Raw genomic sequence first — 18,289 nt, 5'->3', positions numbered from 1 at the left:
ACGGACGCGCGAAAAGGGAGGGGACGGCGCAAAGTGAGATGAAAAAAGTGAAATGAAATGTGAAAAAGAGAGGGCTAAGTTAAGGGTTCTATTTTTTAATTTGTATTATGAGTGGTGGGCCATTCCCGGAGGTACTGCAATACCGGGTCAACCCGTGATGAGGGCGGAGCAAGCTCCGTGGCACCTCATCCCGTTGCAAAAATCAGTTTAATATCGATGTCTCCAATAGGAGACGTATCAGATATTAAGCTGATAAGAACAGATACTACACTTTGATCTTAGCCAAAAGGCCGAGAAGCGATGCCGGTTGTCGGCTTGCGCCGGCAAAATACCTCTATACCCACAGCATCTCATTAAGGGGCTGGATATTTACATTCCCTCTTTCAAAATATTCACCTCCAAAATTACACGCACGAAAACACGCAATTTCGGACCACGGGCGAGGGCCACGGCCAAAATGACCTTCTTTGTGGTGAAATACGACAATTTGTGTCAAGGCAGCAAAATGTGTAAATAACCTTATTTATTTCTTTGAAGAAACAGCGCTTGCGCTAAAACGTCGGGCCGACGTAGGAAAAACGTCCTGCAGCTAGGGCCATGAGCCTGTGGATCGGCGCTTAATGAACGAGGCGTGGGGACAGCAATTGGAAGAGTTTCTGCAGTCCCGACTTTGAGAAAGTCGCGCCCAGACAAGCGTGAAAAAAAGAACACAGCAACTGACCGCGTGGACTAAATCCACTAAACTTAAATACATTTCACGTATCAAAACAATGTTAGGGTAGGTGAATTTTAGTTAGAAATGTTGTTTTAATTAAGAAATGGAATGAAAGTTAAACAAACTTTGAAATTTCAATGTAAACTGACCCGGGAGAAACGCGCCGAGGCTTCTGGTACTTCCTTACCACTTGAAAACACTTTCTAGGGTTAGCTGGCGCTTAAGACGTGTGTTATCGACGGGGCAGAATGTGGTTGTGAGGGTGTGATTGTCTACGACGTAATTTCCGGCGTGCGACATCATGGCCGACGTCCTTGGATACGGGGACACAAAACAACTGCAAGTGGAAAATAAATCACTTTGAGGAACTTCCCGGGGCTTGGTTTGGACGGAGTACAATGTGGTTGAGTGGATGGGTCCATTTCTACAGTTTGGCTGTGGTTGCATGGTGCCTCCAGTGAAACGGACGCGCGAAAAGGGAGGGGACGGCGCAAAGTGAGATGAAAAAAGTGAAATGAAATGTGAAAAAGAGAGGGCTAAGTTAAGGGTTCTATTTTTTAATTTGTATTATGAGTGGTGGGCCATTCCCGGAGGTACTGCAATACCGGGTCAACCCGTGATGAGGGCGGAGCAAGCTCCGTGGCACCTCATCCCGTTGCAAAAATCAGTTTAATATCGATGTCTCCAATAGGAGACGTATCAGATATTAAGCTGATAAGAACAGATACTACACTTTGATCTTAGCCAAAAGGCCGAGAAGCGATGCCGGTTGTCGGCTTGCGCCGGCAAAATACCTCTATACCCACAGCATCTCATTAAGGGGCTGGATATTTACATTCCCTCTTTCAAAATATTCACCTCCAAAATTACACGCACGAAAACACGCAATTTCGGACCACGGGCGAGGGCCACGGCCAAAATGACCTTCTTTGTGGTGAAATACGACAATTTGTGTCAAGGCAGCAAAATGTGTAAATAACCTTATTTATTTCTTTGAAGAAACAGCGCTTGCGCTAAAACGTCGGGCCGACGTAGGAAAAACGTCCTGCAGCTAGGGCCATGAGCCTGTGGATCGGCGCTTAATGAACGAGGCGTGGGGACAGCAATTGGAAGAGTTTCTGCAGTCCCGACTTTGAGAAAGTCGCGCCCAGACAAGCGTGAAAAAAAGAACACAGCAACTGACCGCGTGGACTAAATCCACTAAACTTAAATACATTTCACGTATCAAAACAATGTTAGGGTAGGTGAATTTTAGTTAGAAATGTTGTTTTAATTAAGAAATGGAATGAAAGTTAAACAAACTTTGAAATTTCAATGTAAACTGACCCGGGAGAAACGCGCCGAGGCTTCTGGTACTTCCTTACCACTTGAAAACACTTTCTAGGGTTAGCTGGCGCTTAAGACGTGTGTTATCGACGGGGCAGAATGTGGTTGTGAGGGTGTGATTGTCTACGACGTAATTTCCGGCGTGCGACATCATGGCCGACGTCCTTGGATACGGGGACACAAAACAACTGCAAGTGGAAAATAAATCACTTTGAGGAACTTCCCGGGGCTTGGTTTGGACGGAGTACAATGTGGTTGAGTGGATGGGTCCATTTCTACAGTTTGGCTGTGGTTGCATGGTGCCTCCAGTGAAACGGACGCGCGAAAAGGGAGGGGACGGCGCAAAGTGAGATGAAAAAAGTGAAATGAAATGTGAAAAAGAGAGGGCTAAGTTAAGGGTTCTATTTTTTAATTTGTATTATGAGTGGTGGGCCATTCCCGGAGGTACTGCAATACCGGGTCAACCCGTGATGAGGGCGGAGCAAGCTCCGTGGCACCTCATCCCGTTGCAAAAATCAGTTTAATATCGATGTCTCCAATAGGAGACGTATCAGATATTAAGCTGATAAGAACAGATACTACACTTTGATCTTAGCCAAAAGGCCGAGAAGCGATGCCGGTTGTCGGCTTGCGCCGGCAAAATACCTCTATACCCACAGCATCTCATTAAGGGGCTGGATATTTACATTCCCTCTTTCAAAATATTCACCTCCAAAATTACACGCACGAAAACACGCAATTTCGGACCACGGGCGAGGGCCACGGCCAAAATGACCTTCTTTGTGGTGAAATACGACAATTTGTGTCAAGGCAGCAAAATGTGTAAATAACCTTATTTATTTCTTTGAAGAAACAGCGCTTGCGCTAAAACGTCGGGCCGACGTAGGAAAAACGTCCTGCAGCTAGGGCCATGAGCCTGTGGATCGGCGCTTAATGAACGAGGCGTGGGGACAGCAATTGGAAGAGTTTCTGCAGTCCCGACTTTGAGAAAGTCGCGCCCAGACAAGCGTGAAAAAAAGAACACAGCAACTGACCGCGTGGACTAAATCCACTAAACTTAAATACATTTCACGTATCAAAACAATGTTAGGGTAGGTGAATTTTAGTTAGAAATGTTGTTTTAATTAAGAAATGGAATGAAAGTTAAACAAACTTTGAAATTTCAATGTAAACTGACCCGGGAGAAACGCGCCGAGGCTTCTGGTACTTCCTTACCACTTGAAAACACTTTCTAGGGTTAGCTGGCGCTTAAGACGTGTGTTATCGACGGGGCAGAATGTGGTTGTGAGGGTGTGATTGTCTACGACGTAATTTCCGGCGTGCGACATCATGGCCGACGTCCTTGGATACGGGGACACAAAACAACTGCAAGTGGAAAATAAATCACTTTGAGGAACTTCCCGGGGCTTGGTTTGGACGGAGTACAATGTGGTTGAGTGGATGGGTCCATTTCTACAGTTTGGCTGTGGTTGCATGGTGCCTCCAGTGAAACGGACGCGCGAAAAGGGAGGGGACGGCGCAAAGTGAGATGAAAAAAGTGAAATGAAATGTGAAAAAGAGAGGGCTAAGTTAAGGGTTCTATTTTTTAATTTGTATTATGAGTGGTGGGCCATTCCCGGAGGTACTGCAATACCGGGTCAACCCGTGATGAGGGCGGAGCAAGCTCCGTGGCACCTCATCCCGTTGCAAAAATCAGTTTAATATCGATGTCTCCAATAGGAGACGTATCAGATATTAAGCTGATAAGAACAGATACTTTTTTCTTTTTGATAAAATATTTAATATACCGAAATATTACAGGCGCAGACAGTGCCGTTTGTTGCCACTCCGAATTTAAAAAGAGACATCACAAGAAAGGTTGGAGTGGCAACACTAACAATAGAATTCTAAGGAAGAATCAGAGATCACAAGAATCGTCCATAAAAGTTAATACCTCAGTCAGGCTTTCAGCTTGCAGTAGAAGATTTAAAGTAAGAACTATTTCACAAGAGTCACATTATGGGGTGGATGTAAAAGTCCATCAAATATAGCCTGTTTGGTAAGTCCCAAGGAATACTCTATCCGGGTGAGTTCTTTCGGAAAATTAAAGCACTGTTTGTTTCTGTTCACAATCCGAACAATAGCATCCTGAGCCTTAATTCGCACTTTCTCTCGTTCCTCGGGTGGATAATTCTCTAAAAATTCCTGAAACGAATCCTCTCTGAAGTCTATTTCAACCGAAGAATTCAAACCATCTCTCGCCAAACAGATCGTGAAATCCCAATACTTGTCCTTATCTGACTCTGGTTCTGAAGGTATCGACGCCACATCCTCCATCATGGCAGCCATAGCTGCATCTGACACATTCATCTGGTCTGCCCAACTAAGCTGTGAAAGACTTTCCTGAAAACCAGCCTTCTTTCTACCCTTTTCTTTACGTCTACGCTTCTTTCTTTTAGGAACTGTTGTTTCTATGCTATCTCCATCTCTGTCACTATTCTTGTCCTTATCCTTCTCTGTTTCTGCATCCATATCTGACTCTTCTGAAACACTAATGTTCTCTGTTACGGCCGACTCTGAAACACTATGTTCCACCTGCATGTGAACCATATCCTGAGCAACACCTGCACAATCCTTCTGCACATCTATCTGTTCTGTCACTGTTTCTTTCACAACATCTGACATTCTTGTTCTTCTCTCCTCCATGCACATAGACCGTACATGTCCATACTTGTGACACTTCAAACATAATGGTAAGCGTCCAGGAGCTGTAATGAGAATCTTTTGCCTCTTACCAAAATTAACAACATGTGGTATCTTCTCCAGACAGTTGTCCTCTAGCTCCAGCTTTACATACCGAGTTCCAGTAAACAGTTGCTCTCCTTCTACAAGTCTCCTCTCCCAGTGAACATTCAAAACTTTACCAAACTTGGCAAAATAGTTCCTAAGGAAGTCATCCGTAACTGTCGCATGAAGCCAATGCACTCTAAGTTCCACAACCTGTGCTCCATAATGGGAAAAAACAATCACATTCCTTCCATACTCAAGACGTCTCATTCTCTTCAAAGTCTCTGCTTGGTCCACTGTTCTAAACGTAATGAAATACTGCCCACTCTTTTCCGTGCACCATATCCCAACACAATCCTTTACTCTGAAAGTAGGACAGTTAGCTCTCAGAACCTGTACAAGATCCTCCCTGGAAATATTCCTCACCTGGGAATCAATCCTTACTGTACGGGCTGCACAATCCAAGTCCAAGAAAGACTCAGGAATTTCCTCAATCTGAACAGCACTAGCTAAAGCCATGGTGAAAAGAGGGGAGACCACTCAAGGCCACACAACTAGCAACTAGTTGATGCCCACTCGTAGACCTGGTGAAAAGAAGAGTCAGTAAAATGAGACACAGCAAACAAAACAGGAAACACTTTTCAGCACTCCATGAGGAGATGACCGCTTCTCAGACTAAGATACTACTTGATCTTAGCCAAAAGGCCGAGAAGCGATGCCGGTTGTCGGCTTGCGCCGGCAAAATACCTCTATACCCACAGCATCTCATTAAGGGGCTGGATATTTACATTCCCTCTTTCAAAATATTCACCTCCAAAATTACACGCACGAAAACACGCAATTTCGGACCACGGGCGAGGGCCACGGCCAAAATGACCTTCTTTGTGGTGAAATACGACAATTTGTGTCAAGGCAGCAAAATGTGTAAATAACCTTATTTATTTCTTTGAAGAAACAGCGCTTGCGCTAAAACGTCGGGCCGACGTAGGAAAAACGTCCTGCAGCTAGGGCCATGAGCCTGTGGATCGGCGCTTAATGAACGAGGCGTGGGGACAGCAATTGGAAGAGTTTCTGCAGTCCCGACTTTGAGAAAGTCGCGCCCAGACAAGCGTGAAAAAAAAAACACAGCAACTGACCGCGTGGACTAAATCCACTAAACTTAAATACATTTCACGTATCAAAACAATGTTAGGGTAGGTGAATTTTAGTTAGAAATGTTGTTTTAATTAAGAAATGGAATGAAAGTTAAACAAACTTTGAAATTTCAATGTAAACTGACCCGGGAGAAACGCGCCGAGGCTTCTGGTACTTCCTTACCACTTGAAAACACTTTCTAGGGTTAGCTGGCGCTTAAGACGTGTGTTATCGACGGGGCAGAATGTGGTTGTGAGGGTGTGATTGTCTACGACGTAATTTCCGGCGTGCGACATCATGGCCGACGTCCTTGGATACGGGGACACAAAACAACTGCAAGTGGAAAATAAATCACTTTGAGGAACTTCCCGGGGCTTGGTTTGGACGGAGTACAATGTGGTTGAGTGGATGGGTCCATTTCTACAGTTTGGCTGTGGTTGCATGGTGCCTCCAGTGAAACGGACGCGCGAAAAGGGAGGGGACGGCGCAAAGTGAGATGAAAAAAGTGAAATGAAATGTGAAAAAGAGAGGGCTAAGTTAAGGGTTCTATTTTTTAATTTGTATTATGAGTGGTGGGCCATTCCCGGAGGTACTGCAATACCGGGTCAACCCGTGATGAGGGCGGAGCAAGCTCCGTGGCACCTCATCCCGTTGCAAAAATCAGTTTAATATCGATGTCTCCAATAGGAGACGTATCAGATATTAAGCTGATAAGAACAGATACTACACTTTGATCTTAGCCAAAAGGCCGAGAAGCGATGCCGGTTGTCGGCTTGCGCCGGCAAAATACCTCTATACCCACAGCATCTCATTAAGGGGCTGGATATTTACATTCCCTCTTTCAAAATATTCACCTCCAAAATTACACGCACGAAAACACGCAATTTCGGACCACGGGCGAGGGCCACGGCCAAAATGACCTTCTTTGTGGTGAAATACGACAATTTGTGTCAAGGCAGCAAAATGTGTAAATAACCTTATTTATTTCTTTGAAGAAACAGCGCTTGCGCTAAAACGTCGGGCCGACGTAGGAAAAACGTCCTGCAGCTAGGGCCATGAGCCTGTGGATCGGCGCTTAATGAACGAGGCGTGGGGACAGCAATTGGAAGAGTTTCTGCAGTCCCGACTTTGAGAAAGTCGCGCCCAGACAAGCGTGAAAAAAAGAACACAGCAACTGACCGCGTGGACTAAATCCACTAAACTTAAATACATTTCACGTATCAAAACAATGTTAGGGTAGGTGAATTTTAGTTAGAAATGTTGTTTTAATTAAGAAATGGAATGAAAGTTAAACAAACTTTGAAATTTCAATGTAAACTGACCCGGGAGAAACGCGCCGAGGCTTCTGGTACTTCCTTACCACTTGAAAACACTTTCTAGGGTTAGCTGGCGCTTAAGACGTGTGTTATCGACGGGGCAGAATGTGGTTGTGAGGGTGTGATTGTCTACGACGTAATTTCCGGCGTGCGACATCATGGCCGACGTCCTTGGATACGGGGACACAAAACAACTGCAAGTGGAAAATAAATCACTTTGAGGAACTTCCCGGGGCTTGGTTTGGACGGAGTACAATGTGGTTGAGTGGATGGGTCCATTTCTACAGTTTGGCTGTGGTTGCATGGTGCCTCCAGTGAAACGGACGCGCGAAAAGGGAGGGGACGGCGCAAAGTGAGATGAAAAAAGTGAAATGAAATGTGAAAAAGAGAGGGCTAAGTTAAGGGTTCTATTTTTTAATTTGTATTATGAGTGGTGGGCCATTCCCGGAGGTACTGCAATACCGGGTCAACCCGTGATGAGGGCGGAGCAAGCTCCGTGGCACCTCATCCCGTTGCAAAAATCAGTTTAATATCGATGTCTCCAATAGGAGACGTATCAGATATTAAGCTGATAAGAACAGATACTTTTTTCTTTTTCATAAAATATTTTATATAGAGCAAAATTTTACAGAAAAAATGACAGGAGAACCACTACCTACAACTTAAAAAAAAACTATCACAGTGGTGAGGTAGTGGTCATGACATTTGAATTCCTATTAGAATAAGCGGAAAAAGAAGACTTTTCATAACTAAATTCTAATTGTACAATAGAGCACCTTAATACATGAGGAACATAATTATGATGGGCGTAAATGAATACCCACTCAGAATACGTACACAGTATAATATACATCAATATTTATGCACTTACAATCAAATCTCTATCATGCTCCCAAAACGGTACATAGAAATACAAGATATACAATACCGCAAAATCAAAATCCTGCAAGAAGTCACATACATTTGCCATACAGACAATACATTCAATTTACATACACATAAGGAATATCATATATAATGAATAGACATGAATCAAAAATAAATTAACTGCATTAGACTAGACATTTGACAATGCTGCAATTGGTATACATATATATATATACATACATAATTATAGCAGTATTTTTAGACAATTACTTGTATCAACAGAGCAAAAATAGGGAGAAGATAGCCAAAAAGCCTGGAAATCAGCATGCGAAAGACGAAAGTAGTCAGCACGAATACGTGTTTTCAGAAGAGAAAGAAAACGCAACACAATATCGTTTCCCTGGAGCCGTTTGTGTTCGAATTTATTGCAATTTCGGATCAACCAAATAGAATATTTTGCCAGAGAAAGTAAATAAACACAAACAGCATATTTATACAAATTTGGCAATTTAGGAACTAGTCCAAACTGAATGGTTTCATACTTTTTTTTCACCAAACCATCGGATAAGTACTGTAACCAGTTGAAAACGATATCCCACAAGACACAAACACAGGGACAAGAGATAAAAAGATGATCTGACGTTTCAATGCCAGACCGACATAAGACACAGTTAGGAGAGATGGACATACCGCGGGTATGTAAGATATACCCCAGAGGGAGAGCATTATAGATGAGACGAAAGTTCATTGATTTTGGAAGAGGATCCACAAATGAATGATGTAAATTAGCCCAAACTTGTCGAAAATTAATTTGTGGATATAAACCTTCAATTTTATTTTCAGTGACTCTGGAAAGCATACTCAAATAGAACTGTTTTGAAGTGAAATTAACTATATCTACCAGCGGCTCCAAGACTGTATTTTCGAACAATTTCAAACTTTTCAAACATTGCTGGTAGAATAATGGAACGGTCTCAGAGTGAGGTAGAGATAAAGACAGAAAGTCAGGACGATAAAGGCGTAAGGACAACCCCAACCAATATATTGTAAAATAACACCACTTTGCTGAACATCCTTTTACAAGGTTTTGAATATGTTTCAAATGAAATGATTGCAATTTGGATGTAATATGATTAACCCCAAGACCACCTTCAAATACTGATTTATACAAAATGGAGCGCCTAATAGGTTCAGCAGTGGATTGCCAAATGAAACGAAAAGTCTCTCTCTGAAAAAGATCGACGTAATGATTAGACACTGGGGTAACTGCTCCACGATACCACAGTTGAGATAATCCCAGGACATTGCACAAAACAGATTTCCCAAAGATCGAAAGAGAGCGCCCTTTACAAGATTTTAGAACCGTACGGAATTTAGTAATTACTGAATGAAACTGATCATCCTCACTGACCTCCTTGCCTACCATAATTCCAACAATTTTTGACTGGTCAATCCATGAAATACCAAAAGGATGATCCGATCTATTCTTCCATTTTCCAACGAAAATTCCTTTGGTTTTAGACATATTTAATTTGGACCCAGATGCTTTACCAAAAGTATCATAAATATCAAAAATAGTTTTAATTGAAGCATCCGATGTACAGAAACCCAGACCATCATCAGCAAATGCTGATATTTTTGCTGAATCCAAAGAACCTGGTAACTGCACTCCTTTTATTATGGGATTTTTGCGAATAGCTTGTAAAAGAGGCTCCAGCGATAATACATACAAGGATGGGGACAGCCCACATCCTTGCCTGACAGACCTCGTGACCGGAAAAGGTGCTGAAATGTGCTGATTTACAATTACACTGCTGGATATGTCAGTATATAGCAATTTGACCCATGTTTTAAAATTTGGACCAAATCCAAACGCGTCCAGAACTTTAAACAAATAAGCATGGGAGACCCTATCAAAGGCCTTTTCTTGATCAAAACTAATGAAAGCACATTGGAGATTTTTTTGCTCCACATAGTCTCGCACATTTCGTATCAAATGACAATTATCCTGAATAGACCGCCCCGGAACTGCGCAAGTTTGATCTTGATGAACAATATCACCAATAACTAGACCCAAGCGTGTGCATAAAATTTTAGAAATGATTTTAACATCTACATTTAATAATGAAATTGGACGCCAGTTACGAACATTTGTAGCATTTTGTATGTCCTTACACAGTAGTGTTATGTAAGATGTTTTAGAAGACTGAGGTAGGGAACCCTCTAGAAAACATAAATGAACAAGACGCAGCAAGACATCACCAAGAACATCAAAAGAGAACAGATAAAATTCTTTGGTAAGACCATCAGGACCCGGAGATTTATTTTTCTCCATTGCCTTAAGGGCCTGTAAAATTTCAGATTTCGTAATTTCACCCTCAAGTAAGTCCACATTGTCCGAATTAAGTTGAGGTAGATTAGCAAGGAAGGCATCACTAATTCCCTCATCAATGGGTTCTTCAGCCAAAAGTTTAGAATAAAAATTAACAAAAACGCCCATGATGTCTTTGGAGGATTTTACTAACTGACCAGAAGGATCTAAAATAGAACTAATGGATTTTCTTTTACCTCGTTTGGCTTCCTTGCGTAAGAAATAACTTGAGGGCTTTTCACCATTTTCAAGATCACGTGCCCGAGAACGAATAAACTGACCTTGGAATTCCAACATTTCGAAATCATATAATTGTTTTTTCATTTCAGATATTTGATCAGTATAAGATCCTGGATGAGACAATTCTGCATGACATAAAGCCTTGTATTGTCGTTCTAAATCCTTACGGTGAGATACCCGGGAAGTATGCTTGATTTTTTGAAATATTTTTAGAAATTCTTGTACTTTAGACTTGAAAGTATCCCACCATTCTAAAGTAATCTCATCCAATGAGGGAATATGAGTATTACAAAATCCATTAAATAATAATTTAAAAGAGTCATCTAAAACAGAATGATTACATTTCCAATAGGAAGGGCCAAAGTTTATGCCATCAAAATTATTCAATCTTACCAACACGTAGTCGTGATCAGAAAAAGAACAGGGACAGATTGTTGAGGTACCCACAGCCGACAGTAGACATGTAGAGATGTAGAATCGATCCAGTCTAGACCCGACACCAGAAGCATTTCGCCATGTAACCGCCACCTGAGCTGGAAATAAAGAACGGAAAACATCAGAAATAGAAAAGTCAGAGACCCATGACTGAATTATTTGACTACCTTTTTGATTATTAATAGTATTACCTCCAATCTTATCTAATTTAACATTAAGGACACAATTGAAATCACCTCCTATGATCAAAGTTCTATTGGTGACTAAATAATGACACAGCAATTGAAGAAACCTAATCCTATCTCCTGGAATGTTTGGAGCATACAGATTAATAAGACGAATTCTGGTGCCACTAACAGTGATATCTAAAACAATATATCTGCCATCTATGTCTAGATGAAATCGATCCACAACAAAATTGACCTTGGCGTTAATAATAATGGCTACTCCACAACTGAAATTAGTTCCAAATGCCCAAAACCCTTTCCCATTAAATTTTGATTCATAATATTTAGCTAAACTGATACTGTGAACATGGGTCTCTTGAAGAAAAAGAAAGTCAATACAAGAATTGAAGTTACCAGCCAAAAGATTTGACTTATGTGGATTATTTAATAATCCGTTGCAATTCAATGAAACAAAATTATACATGATATGGCAAATGAGAATGAAAACAAAGCACACGAAATATAGACTCCTCAATAGAGGAGAACGTGGTTGTTGGGTTTGGAAACACAGATCTATAATCGTAATCGTAGGGGCAGCGCCAGTGTCGTAAGGGGAGTAACCAATCAATCAGGAGTCTATATTGGAGGGGGCCCACTGCTACTAGGGTCTATGGAAGGTTCACTTTGAACCGACCCCTTTCTTTCTGGAGATGCTGGTGAGGTGCTATTTCCTGCCCTGCGCTTCTTCCTATTCCCTGTGTCCCGAGATCTGCCTCTACTTTTACGGGAAGTCCCCTTACCCTTGGGGGTTTTAACAGAGGAAGAGGTATCTGTCAATGCAGCAGCATACGACACTAACCCTTCCATATCTGCTGCTTCAAGGGAATCTAGTAAAGTATTAAGTTGGGAATCATCTGACCACCTCTGACTGCCTGATGAACCCTCCCCTTTCTCCTGCCCTTCTGTACAGTCTTCCATCTCCATTCCCTTTTGTTCCCCTTCTACTTTAGCCTTATCCTCCTGTTCTCCCCCTTCTATAGTAACAGTAGCTTTAACTAAAGCACTATCTGACATCTCATCATCCATAAGATCATCATCAACCCTATCCTTCTTTGGTAGTCCTGCCTTTCGTCTTTCCTCAGTTTCCTTACGAATCTGTCTCTCCTTTTCATGTCTTTCTCTCTCTCTTTCTTGTCTCTGATATTCTTTATCTAACTCCATCTGTCTCCTTTCCCTAGCTATCAGAGTCAGTTCACATGAGGATCTCGTATGACCCATCTGACCACACTTAAGGCAAAGTGGGGCCCTTCCAGGAGCTGTTACCAACATGGCCATATCAACTCCAAACTTGACTACATGCGGCAGAAAGTTCTTTCTACCCTCAGCCACTTCCAGTACCACAAGCCGAACACCACTAAACACTGAAGCACCGTCTGGTAGAATTACTGTCTCCTTAGACACATCCAGCACTTTGCCATATTTAGAGAAATATTTCGCTAGAAAACTTCCCCTGACAGTGTCATGTAACCAGTGAATCCTTAATGTTACTACCTGCTTCTCATAGTGGCTGAAAGTTATTCTGTCATCCTCACAAGGAATCTGACCAGCATCCAATAACAGCTTAGCCCTTCTGGCATCACGAAAAGTCACATACCACGTACCAACTTTATCTGTGGACCATATAGACATCAAGTCTTTGCCAGTAACATCAGGTATAGCATTGTGCAAACAATTAAAGAGTTTCTCACGAGAAAATCCTCTTACCCGACACTGGGCCTTTAAGGTATGGGACGACACAGATGCATCAAAGTACTCTGCTGGGATGGCAGCCTCCAACTCCGCACTAGCCATCGCCATGATGAAAGAAAAAGAAAAAATGGGAGGTGACCACTTAAGGTCGACCTACTACAGTGTAGTAGGTCCCACCCGTCGACCTGGAGGAAGCAAAGAGAGTTAATGAAAAAGCACAAAACTGTATAGTCACCAATCCACCGACTGCTACAATTCCTGATCCTGGTCCTGGTCCACTTGATCGAAGCCAAAAGGCCGAGAAGCGATGCCGGTTGTCGGCTTGCGCCGGCAAAATACCTCTATACCCACAGCATCTCATTAAGGGGCTGGATATTTACATTCCCTCTTTCAAAATATTCACCTCCAAAATTACACGCACGAAAACACGCAATTTCGGACCACGGGCGAGGGCCACGGCCAAAATGACCTTCTTTGTGGTGAAATACGACAATTTGTGTCAAGGCAGCAAAATGTGTAAATAACCTTATTTATTTCTTTGAAGAAACAGCGCTTGCGCTAAAACGTCGGGCCGACGTAGGAAAAACGTCCTGCAGCTAGGGCCATGAGCCTGTGGATCGGCGCTTAATGAACGAGGCGTGGGGACAGCAATTGGAAGAGTTTCTGCAGTCCCGACTTTGAGAAAGTCGCGCCCAGACAAGCGTGAAAAAAAGAACACAGCAACTGACCGCGTGGACTAAATCCACTAAACTTAAATACATTTCACGTATCAAAACAATGTTAGGGTAGGTGAATTTTAGTTAGAAATGTTGTTTTAATTAAGAAATGGAATGAAAGTTAAACAAACTTTGAAATTTCAATGTAAACTGACCCGGGAGAAACGCGCCGAGGCTTCTGGTACTTCCTTACCACTTGAAAACACTTTCTAGGGTTAGCTGGCGCTTAAGACGTGTGTTATCGACGGGGCAGAATGTGGTTGTGAGGGTGTGATTGTCTACGACGTAATTTCCGGCGTGCGACATCATGGCCGACGTCCTTGGATACGGGGACACAAAACAACTGCAAGTGGAAAATAAATCACTTTGAGGAACTTCCCGGGGCTTGGTTTGGACGGAGTACAATGTGGTTGAGTGGATGGGTCCATTTCTACAGTTTGGCTGTGGTTGCATGGTGCCTCCAGTGAAACGGACGCGCGAAAAGGGAGGGGACGGCGCAAAGTGAGATGAAAAAAGTGAAATGAAATGTGAAAAAGAGAGGGCTAAGTTAAGGGTTCTATTTTTTAATTTGTATTATGAGTGGTGGGCCATTCCCGGAGGTACTGCAATACCGGGTCAACCCGTGATGAGGGCGGAGCAAGCTCCGTGGCACCTCATCCCGTTGCAAAAATCAGTTTAATATCGATGTCTCCAATAGGAGACGTATCAGATATTAAGCTGATAAGAACAGATACTTTTTTTTTTTTCTTTTTGATAAATTTACTATCCAAACAATTGTACAATCGCAGACAGTGCAAATACACTACCACCTCGTTATTAAAATGGTTATCACAGAGCGTGAAGTGGTAGTGCTAACAGTTAGACACTAAAGAATTCAGAAAAGAATTGATGGTAAATGTGAGACTGTCAATGACTTTACAATGCTTGCACATTGTATGGTTCTAACACAGTTCCTTCTAAAATCGAAGGCACATGTACTTCCATATTGAAGTCCAAAGAGTTCCTGTCTTTCGGCAAAGGAAATAAGTGTTTATATTTCTGAACCACTCTCAATAGAGTCGCCTGCGTTTTAATCCATCTTTGACTGTGTTCTTCCTTTGGACAATCCTTCAAAACCTGCATCATTGTCTCTTCATTAAACTCAATCCTGTTGTTACCTCCCTTGACCCTTTGAATCCTAACCCTCATGTCACTGTATTTTGAAGATGTGTCTGTGATAGCTGCTAAAACCTCATCTGACTGTGATGTCTGTTCCGCCCACGACAAAGGTGGAGAAAACAAAGAAGTCTTTGTCCTCTTTTCTGTCTTCTGATCTGTCTTGCTCTGTAAAACAGTCTCCTGTTTCCGTTTCCTCTCCTGGTCCTTGTTAGATTCCGACAAAAATTCCACATCCGTATCTGATTCAACTGTTTCCATAGTACCCTCTGAGTCAGTATCCTTTTCTGGCGCTTCTTCCACATTCTCTGCTATACTCAGTTGTTCCTGTTTCACAGCCTTCTCCTTACACATCGCTCGTACATGACCGTAAGTATGGCAACGAAGACACAGTGGCAATCTTCCCGGAGCCGTGATTAATATTGTCTGTTTCTTCCCGAAATTGACAACATGGGGTATCTTCTCCAATCCACCATCCTCAAGCTCGACCTTCACATATCTAACACCAGTTATCATTGATACTCCTTCCACTGATCTTGTTTCCCACTGGACATCAATCACCTTTCCGAATCTAGAAAAGTAATCCTTGAGAAACTCATTCTTCACAGTTGCATGCAGCCAATGTATCCTTAGCACAACAACCTGGGCTCCATAGTGAGAAAAGTAAAGCACATTGTTTCCATATTCCAGAATTTTGATCCTCCGTAAAGTCTCAGCCTGATCACTGGTCTTGAAAGTCACAAAGTATTGTCCAGATTTCTCGGTATTCCATATCCCAACACAATCTTGGGACCGAAAAGAAGGAATATTCCCCTTCAACACCTGTATCAAATCCTCCTTAGATACCTTCCGCTGCTGGGAATCCACTCTGACTGTACGTGATGCATATCCACTATCAATGTACCTGTCTGGAATATCTCCAGCGTCCACTGCAGTAGCCAAAGCCATAACAAAAGGGTGGAGACCACTTAAGGCCACACACTTGCTAGAAGTGATGCCAACCCGTAGATCTGCAAGAGGACAAAATTAGTCAGCAAACATGGAAACAATAATACTCAGCACTCCATCTGGAGATGATCACTTCTCAGACTAAGACACTCACACTTTGATCTTAGCCAAAAGGCCGAGAAGCGATGCCGGTTGTCGGCTTGCGCCGGCAAAATACCTCTATACCCACAGCATCTCATTAAGGGGCTGGATATTTACATTCCCTCTTTCAAAATATTCACCTCCAAAATTACACGCACGAAAACACGCAATTTCGGACCACGGGCGAGGGCCACGGCCAAAATGACCTTCTTTGTGGTGAAATACGACAATTTGTGTCAAGGCAGCAAAATGTGTAAATAACCTTATTTATTTCTTTGAAGAAACAGCGCTTGCGCTAAAACGTCGGGCCGACGTAGGAAAAACGTCCTGCAGCTAGGGCCATGAGCCTGTGGATCGGCGCTTAATGAACGAGGCGTGGGGACAGCAATTGGAAGAGTTTCTGCAGTCCCGACTTTGAGAAAGTCGCGCCCAGACAAGCGTGAAAAAAAGAACACAGCAACTGACCGCGTGGACTAAATCCACTAAACTTAAATACATTTCACGTATCAAAACAATGTTAGGGTAGGTGAATTTTAGTTAGAAATGTTGTTTTAATTAAGAAATGGAATGAAAGTTAAACAAACTTTGAAATTTCAATGTAAACTGACCCGGGAGAAACGCGCCGAGGCTTCTGGTACTTCCTTACCACTTGAAAACACTTTCTAGGGTTAGCTGGCGCTTAAGACGTGTGTTATCGACGGGGCAGAATGTGGTTGTGAGGGTGTGATTGTCTACGACGTAATTTCCGGCGTGCGACATCATGGCCGACGTCCTTGGATACGGGGACACAAAACAACTGCAAGTGGAAAATAAATCACTTTGAGGAACTTCCCGGGGCTTGGTTTGGACGGAGTACAATGTGGTTGAGTGGATGGGTCCATTTCTACAGTTTGGCTGTGGTTGCATGGTGCCTCCAGTGAAACGGACGCGCGAAAAGGGAGGGGACGGCGCAAAGTGAGATGAAAAAAGTGAAATGAAATGTGAAAAAGAGAGGGCTAAGTTAAGGGTTCTATTTTTTAATTTGTATTATGAGTGGTGGGCCATTCCCGGAGGTACTGCAATACCGGGTCAACCCGTGATGAGGGCGGAGCAAGCTCCGTGGCACCTCATCCCGTTGCAAAAATCAGTTTAATATCGATGTCTCCAATAGGAGACGTATCAGATATTAAGCTGATAAGAACAGATACTACACTTTGATCTTAGCCAAAAGGCCGAGAAGCGATGCCGGTTGTCGGCTTGCGCCGGCAAAATACCTCTATACCCACAGCATCTCATTAAGGGGCTGGATATTTACATTCCCTCTTTCAAAATATTCACCTCCAAAATTACACGCACGAAAACACGCAATTTCGGACCACGGGCGAGGGCCACGGCCAAAATGACCTTCTTTGTGGTGAAATACGACAATTTGTGTCAAGGCAGCAAAATGTGTAAATAACCTTATTTATTTCTTTGAAGAAACAGCGCTTGCGCTAAAACGTCGGGCCGACGTAGGAAAAACGTCCTGCAGCTAGGGCCATGAGCCTGTGGATCGGCGCTTAATGAACGAGGCGTGGGGACAGCAATTGGAAGAGTTTCTGCAGTCCCGACTTTGAGAAAGTCGCGCCCAGACAAGCGTGAAAAAAAGAACACAGCAACTGACCGCGTGGACTAAATCCACTAAACTTAAATACATTTCACGTATCAAAACAATGTTAGGGTAGGTGAATTTTAGTTAGAAATGTTGTTTTAATTAAGAAATGGAATGAAAGTTAAACAAACTTTGAAATTTCAATGTAAACTGACCCGGGAGAAACGCGCCGAGGCTTCTGGTACTTCCTTACCACTTGAAAACACTTTCTAGGGTTAGCTGGCGCTTAAGACGTGTGTTATCGACGGGGCAGAATGTGGTTGTGAGGGTGTGATTGTCTACGACGTAATTTCCGGCGTGCGACATCATGGCCGACGTCCTTGGATACGGGGACACAAAACAACTGCAAGTGGAAAATAAATCACTTTGAGGAACTTCCCGGGGCTTGGTTTGGACGGAGTACAATGTGGTTGAGTGGATGGGTCCATTTCTACAGTTTGGCTGTGGTTGCATGGTGCCTCCAGTGAAACGGACGCGCGAAAAGGGAGGGGACGGCGCAAAGTGAGATGAAAAAAGTGAAATGAAATGTGAAAAAGAGAGGGCTAAGTTAAGGGTTCTATTTTTTAATTTGTATTATGAGTGGTGGGCCATTCCCGGAGGTACTGCAATACCG

The 18,289-nt window shown here is 42.9% G+C and overlaps 7 non-coding genes and 2 pseudogenes across 7 annotated transcripts in view; all 9 read right to left on the bottom strand.

Moving 5' to 3' along the window:
* Positions 1-109: 109 nt before the first annotated feature.
* On the bottom strand, positions 110-302 carry LOC137275263 (U2 spliceosomal RNA). The gene has a single exon (XR_010956570.1). It is a non-coding gene; the product is annotated as a U2 spliceosomal RNA (small nuclear RNA).
* A 984-nt stretch (positions 303-1,286) lies between these two features.
* Positions 1,287-1,479, bottom strand: LOC137275261 (U2 spliceosomal RNA). The gene has a single exon (XR_010956568.1). It is a non-coding gene; the product is annotated as a U2 spliceosomal RNA (small nuclear RNA).
* A 984-nt stretch (positions 1,480-2,463) lies between these two features.
* On the bottom strand, positions 2,464-2,656 carry LOC137275260 (U2 spliceosomal RNA). The gene has a single exon (XR_010956567.1). It is a non-coding gene; the product is annotated as a U2 spliceosomal RNA (small nuclear RNA).
* Positions 2,657-3,640: 984 nt separating this feature from the next.
* Positions 3,641-3,819, bottom strand: LOC137274876 (U2 spliceosomal RNA; annotated as a pseudogene).
* Positions 3,820-6,508: 2,689 nt separating this feature from the next.
* On the bottom strand, positions 6,509-6,701 carry LOC137275249 (U2 spliceosomal RNA). Its single transcript, XR_010956556.1, has one exon. It is a non-coding gene; the product is annotated as a U2 spliceosomal RNA (small nuclear RNA).
* A 984-nt stretch (positions 6,702-7,685) lies between these two features.
* Positions 7,686-7,895, bottom strand: LOC137274880 (U2 spliceosomal RNA; annotated as a pseudogene).
* A 6,484-nt stretch (positions 7,896-14,379) lies between these two features.
* LOC137274897 (U2 spliceosomal RNA) lies at positions 14,380-14,563 on the bottom strand. Its single transcript, XR_010956253.1, has one exon. It is a non-coding gene; the product is annotated as a U2 spliceosomal RNA (small nuclear RNA).
* A 2,513-nt stretch (positions 14,564-17,076) lies between these two features.
* On the bottom strand, positions 17,077-17,269 carry LOC137275237 (U2 spliceosomal RNA). Its single transcript, XR_010956552.1, has one exon. It is a non-coding gene; the product is annotated as a U2 spliceosomal RNA (small nuclear RNA).
* A 984-nt stretch (positions 17,270-18,253) lies between these two features.
* Positions 18,254-18,289, bottom strand: part of LOC137275225 (U2 spliceosomal RNA) — a 193-nt gene continuing 157 nt past the window's right edge. Inside the window, exon 1 of the small nuclear RNA XR_010956541.1 lies at positions 18,254-18,289. This exon is cut by the window's right edge and continues 157 nt beyond it. This is a non-coding gene — a small nuclear RNA (U2 spliceosomal RNA).

The sequence above is a fragment of the Haliotis asinina genome, chromosome 2, assembly GCF_037392515.1.
Source record: "Haliotis asinina isolate JCU_RB_2024 chromosome 2, JCU_Hal_asi_v2, whole genome shotgun sequence".
NCBI lineage: Eukaryota > Metazoa > Mollusca > Gastropoda > Lepetellida > Haliotidae > Haliotis > Haliotis asinina.
Note: the sequence above shows the minus strand (reverse complement) of the source record. Positions and strands in the feature narration are given on the sequence as shown.